The sequence below is a fragment of the Humulus lupulus genome, chromosome 9, assembly GCF_963169125.1.
Source record: "Humulus lupulus chromosome 9, drHumLupu1.1, whole genome shotgun sequence".
Lineage (NCBI taxonomy): Eukaryota > Viridiplantae > Streptophyta > Magnoliopsida > Rosales > Cannabaceae > Humulus > Humulus lupulus.
This window is the reverse complement of record NC_084801.1, coordinates 33,392,229-33,398,521: the sequence shown is the minus strand read 5'-3', so window position 1 is coordinate 33,398,521 and position 6,293 is coordinate 33,392,229. Positions and strand designations below refer to the sequence as shown.

Sequence of the window (6,293 nt, the reverse complement as noted above, 5' to 3'; positions counted from 1 at the left end):
ATCTGTATGGATGTTCCTATCAAGGTTGTTGGTTACCCATTCAAGTTTTTATTCTTTTTTTTTTCTTTCAAAATTGGATGTTCCCACTAGGGTCACCGGTTACCCATTCAAGATTTCACATTAGATTTTTTTTCTTCTGGATTTGAATGTTCTCATCAAGGTAACTGGTTACCCATTCAAGTTTTCATATCTAATTTTTATTCTTTCAAATTCAGATGTTCCTATTAGGGTAACTGTAAAAAGAAAAGGATGAAAAAATTGATTTGAATTTTTTTACATACAGTAGAAAAAACTATATAAAAAAAGTAGAATAATAAATAATAAAATAGTAAAATAATTATGTAATATTAAAATATATGTGAAAAAAAATGAAGGAAAAAGAATAAGTAGAAAAAATATAAGGAAAAAAAGGGAAAAAAGAAAGAAAATAAAAGCTCGAAAAATAATTTAAAAAAAAAACAAAGTTGCCCTTAAAATCAAAGAAAACATAACTATCATTATAAATAAGGCATAATTATATATTCTTTCAATTTCAAGGGAAAGAAAATCTCATAAATATAAACTTCTAAATTAAAAAAAAAATACATAAAAATGTGGAAAAGTTAAATGTTCATATTTTTGTAAAACAACCTAAAAAAGCCATAAATATGAAAGTTGTTGAGGCCCTCTCGATCCTTCCTTTACTCCAGGCCTCATTTTCCCTCAAATACATTGTGTCTCACCCCCTTCTTAATTCTAGACAGTGGAACGAAGCACTTGTTTCTAACAATTTTGACACTAAGGATATTCCTTGGATTTTGGGTATCTCCACTTCCCCCAAGGTAAATGAAGCACCCTGATTTGGTTGTTCTCCCCAAAAGGAAACTATTGTGTTAAAAGTGGTTATAGGATTATAAGTGTTGGGGGAAAGTGAGATTAAACCACCAATATAAATAGAATCTATACATAATATCGCTTGACAGAGTCCAATAAAATATTGGAGTGGAGAAATGCAAACTCTAGTTGTAGAATAAACACTTTGATCTTCTTGAAAATTTCAAACCTTAGATGGAACATGACTTGGATCATTTTGATGTAGAAGAATCCAAACCAAAGCTTATACATGAGATGTATCATTGTCCAAATTCTCTATTTCCTAGCCATTCATAGATGCTTGTGGCTTTCTCTACACGGTTAGGGAATCAGGGTTGAACAAGCCTTTAAAATTGTCAAGATAAGCATTTTCTTGGAGAAAACTTATAAACTTTGAGAGGTAGAGAGAGATGGGTTAGAGAGACCTGAAAAATGTGATCAAAACTTTACAACTCTAAATTAACCATTTTATAGTGTAGGTTATTGGGGGAGAGTGAGATTACACCACCACAAAATCTAGAATCTACACAAAATAATGGTTGACAGAGACCAAAGAAAGATTTGGAAATTTGATTTAAACCCTAGTTGTAGAAAAAACTTCTTCAACCTTGATGAACCTTCAAAACCCTTGTTGAACCTGCACTTTGAGCCATTTCCTTCTTCAATGAAAAAAAAAAAAAAAAAAAACCAAGGCTTATACATGATTCTTATCGCTGTCCTAATTCTCTATGTCCTAGCCACCAAGGATGCTTGAGGCATTCTCTAAGAGGAAATGAGTACACAAGTCTTAAACACACAAATTCAAGCACTTTCTTTATGAGTTTCTTGGAGAAAACTAGTTATTCTTGAACGCTAGAGAGAGAAAGGTTAAAGAGAGAATAGAGATAGTGATCAAGTCTTCCAAAACACTATGAGGACCCTTTTATAGTGTAGGCACCATCATTAGGTCTAACTAATAGGATTAGAGCTAAAGAACACATCATTTGGAGCTTAAAACATGTATCTGTATGGACACGTCAGGCGATGTGTCACCTATTGGTAGGCGATACATTGCCTGCCAAGCGATGCGTCGCCTACTAGCAGGCGACGTGTCTCCTGTTGGGACTTTTGAGCCCTTTTGCATCCAGGTGATGCAATGCCTCTTAAGAGGCAACACATTGCCACCCCCAAAGACTTTTGACCCCTCCAACGGACCTAAAATAGCTCTAAATGCTACCAAATATTTTTGGGGATCCTTAGATACCTCCATGTATCACTTTGGACCCAAAAACATAGTTTTAAGTGCCTACAATTAAAACTCAAATTTCACATCTACATTATGTGAAATTCACTAACTGTTTTATTTCTTGCTCAAATAACAATACTTATCATTTCTATTTAACCAATCACAACATTCCCCCACTAGGTTAAATACAAGCTTCAACCTCTAGCTCTAACAGTTTTGGTCCATAAAGTAAAGTGTCCTTCGACTTAAATTTTACTTTAGTGAAAATACCACAAAGTCTTATCGAAATCATTGGTAGCTTAAAAGCTTGAACCAAGTATTCCTTATGATAAAAACTGGTGATACCTCACACGCCTCCACTAGATCTTTTGTTTTCCCACTTTCTCTCTTAGCACTCATATGGCCAAGGGCTCATCCCTTCGTAAACTTTCTGGGGAGAAATTCCAACTCTCATGAGAGGCGGCACCACCTCTAAGTTCACATAGGTAAAGTTCTTACAACATCTTTGCTACCTTTAGAGATGCTTTTTGCACTCAATTGTTTTTCATTAAAATCTATAGGCTTAACCCTTACTCAGTAGCAACCAAAACTAACCATCTCGGATGGAACTCACCAAAATTTTAGTGTTGAAGCTATTCACATATCAATGACTTGTTCTTACCCATTGAAATCTTTCCCTTGTTTTTCACAAGTTTGGAGTTGGGTTGCCATCATTGGTGAATCTATTCTTAGTGGAGTTTCAGTCCCATCCTTTTTGAAGTGGAACTTACTAACATTCTCACAAGAGGTTTTGTAAATGGATCAACTAAGTTCTCACTTGTCTTAACATATGAGATCAATATGTTTCCATCTTGATTCATGTAATATCCAACATTTTCATAATACATTTATTTATTATAAATAAGAGTTTCAATACATAAAATGTACAAGTTTACAAATTTAAGAAATAGTAATGGAAAAATAGTGTTTAAAATATGATTTTATGTTTTTAATGAGATTAAAGAGAGAGAAACTTGAGTAGTCAAGTATTGGACCCAAATGTCATATAATTTTAATTGGGGATTTTTATAAAATTAAGAAAGTTTTACTAAAGGGCTTATTTGAAAATAATTTTAGTATTTTGGGTCCAAGTGTAATTTTAAAAATAATTTAAAAAAAAGGCTTCAGCCTTTCTTTTTTTACCCGAGCCCCTCTCTCTCTCCTCAGAAAATCTCTCTCTCTCTCTCTCTCTCTCTCTCTCTCTCTCTCTCTCTCTCGCGTGCGTGCGTCTGCCCGACCACCGAACGTCCACCGGCGATCACCGTTTATAGCCACGCGCCGGACCGTTGGATTCAGAGGCCTCCGAACTATCGACCACGCGGGAATCTAGAGCTCACTCGCCGATTAAACACCTCAACTGGTCGATTTATGTTCGGCCACCCCGCGACTTCAAAGTTGCGATTCGGCCACCTCGGGCATCCGTTTGCCGATCCGTCACCACCATCGTGTTCCTCGTGTTGTGGGCTTCAAAACCCAATAACTGGTTCCTACATCTACCATAGTTGGGTGGTGGGCCCACCACGAGCCACCGTGATCCACCGTAGACCGACGGTCGAAATTTAGTATTCGAGGTTTTGAAGTACGTTTTGAGTCTCAGAAAATCATCGTTTGACTTGTTGTGGAACCCGATCACTTTGGTATAATTTCTTTGACCTATATATTGTGATTTAATTGTGATTGATTAGAATAATTGTTATTGTGTGTATTTATAGTATATAATTATATATTCTTGATATATGGAATATTTTTCTGTAATTATACTGGCTGTCTGGGATTATATGTATTTTTTATACAGGTTTTGATTTTGGAATTGTCCACTTTATAGCCGTTGTGCTGTCCAATTTTCTAGAAAATATTAAATATTAAATAAATTATAAAAATACATATTTAATTGATTTTCTATTAATATGGAAATTATTATGATTAATTAATTTTAATTATTATTGTTATTATTTTGTTAAGTAAATCAAGAATACAGATTCATATATATATACATGAAAAATGTGATTTATAGTAAACCTATTATTTAACCATTATTATTGTATATTAATATTTTTATTAATATTTGCATATTAAAATAATATCAAATATTAGTTTCTTACAGTTATTGATATTTGTAAGACCAGTGAATTTTGGAGAAAGTATATTTATTATATCACTGGAATTGATATTATGACTAATTAATAATAATATAAATATTTATATTTATATTATTATCATTATATGGATTATTACAATTTTATGTTAAAAATATGATTTCTTTTATAAAATGACTATTTGAATATATATACATTCATATATGTATTGTTATTGAGGTATTTTGTTATTATTATTGAAATAAGTTTATTTATAGATGATAATTATTATTGTTGTTGTTGTTATTATTATTATTATTATTATTATTATCATGAGAGTACATTATTAAATGAGCAATGTTTTATATGAAGAGTTATTTGTATTACGTTGATAATAATAATTATTATCATTCATATAGTTTATGGTATTGTTAATATACACTATCAATAGTGTATATTTACGATTTTGATAGAATTTAATAAATGATGTGCCTTGAATAGGATTTGTATGGATTTGATTGATTGACTCTTGCTGAGCAATTTTAAAATAAGCTAAGGACCTAAGGTAAGTAAATCTCACCTTTTGTGCTTAAGTATAAGATGCATGACTACATTGATTGTGTACATCTGATGAGTTAAGTATGGTATGATGATGATGCATATGATAAGTATGTGAAGAATGGTTATATGAACACCATAAGGGTGTTGTGTGATATGTAATTGATGAATTCCGTGATATGTGAAAGATGTCTTACTTGGTTAAGAATGATATGAATTATGTGCAAGTATGTGTTCTTATGTTGATGGATATGTGGATTACTTTATGTTCATGATTTGTTATATGTTATGATATATGAAGCGTTTAAGTTTTTAGGCTGGAAACCTTAGACCTGAGCCATAGCTCTACGTTAAGGTATAACAACACCACCAACCCAAAGCTTCATGCATTATGACTAAAGATGTTTTGAGTTATATGAGATGTGATACAATGCCTTGATTGAATACCATCAAACACGAATCATGAACATGAACATTGACATTTCAGCATCAGCATGTATGCATGGCATGTACAGCTATGTGATATATTATTATGTGATATAAGACCATGCATATAAATATGAGGAATATTGTGAAATGCCTTGAAAATTCTTATGTAAAGTTAAACATTTTAATGACACAAGGCTTAAGCAAAGTTATAATAAGATGTTAAAAAGGGTGCCACTGTTTCGATGAAGCAATTAAGTAAGTTCAGTAAAGAAGACGGAGGTCTATAAGGCTTATAGTGGCTGCCCACTAATGTGGGCTAGGTCAGAGTTGACCATTCAGATATGTTTGCCATGTTCCCGTCTTTCTCCTCCATATGTGTAATAAGTATGGCAGCTATGGCAACGATGAAATGAGTGTTACGATGAGCCTAGCTGCGATGATGGCTAGCCGGAGGAGAACCCATGAGATTCTATATGATATGTGTAACAAGCCCTACAGGCATTGGCCGAATCAAACAGTGTGCACAAGTGATATTGGGCCCATAAAAAAAATGTGAAACTAAAAGAAAGATCATAAAAGTAAAGTTTGAAAATGCATGAGCAATAAACGAAATGCATAAGTATATAAGTCAGCATATTAGTATATGGGCACTTCAAACTCACGACATTCATGTGTATGTGTATGCATGAGATTTTCTTACTGAGCGTTAGCTCATTATGTTATTTTCCAACATTTTTCCAGGTGTGGCTTTAGCTGTTGAGCAACTTGTGGAGCACGGACTCAGTAGCAATGCAATAGTGGTTTAGAGTTTTCATATGGCTACATTAAATTTAAAGTATTCATACGTGTAATAATTTATGCTAATAAGTTTATATAAAAGTAAAAAAAATTTCTGTATTTCTTTGTATCATTTTATTTAAATTCATTTGGTCAAGTGCCTTACATACTCGTAAACCCTAGAATTACGAGTATGTGGCGGACGTACCCTACATTAGGGACGTTACAATTCAATTGTCTCACATATTAATGTCTTAGACTAATATGTCTAGACTTTCTATTATACACACTATTATATGCTCTAGCAAGTGTGGATTGGCTATCAAAATGTATTGAAA

The 6,293-nt window shown here is 32.8% G+C and overlaps 1 long non-coding RNA gene across 1 annotated transcript; it reads left to right on the top strand.

The window, feature by feature from the left end:
• Positions 1-3,306: 3,306 nt before the first annotated feature.
• Positions 3,307-6,018, top strand: LOC133802097 (uncharacterized). The gene is made up of 3 exons (XR_009877137.1): positions 3,307-3,753; positions 4,693-4,756; positions 5,920-6,018. It is a non-coding gene; the product is annotated as an uncharacterized LOC133802097 (long non-coding RNA).
• Positions 6,019-6,293: the final 275 nt, after the last annotated feature.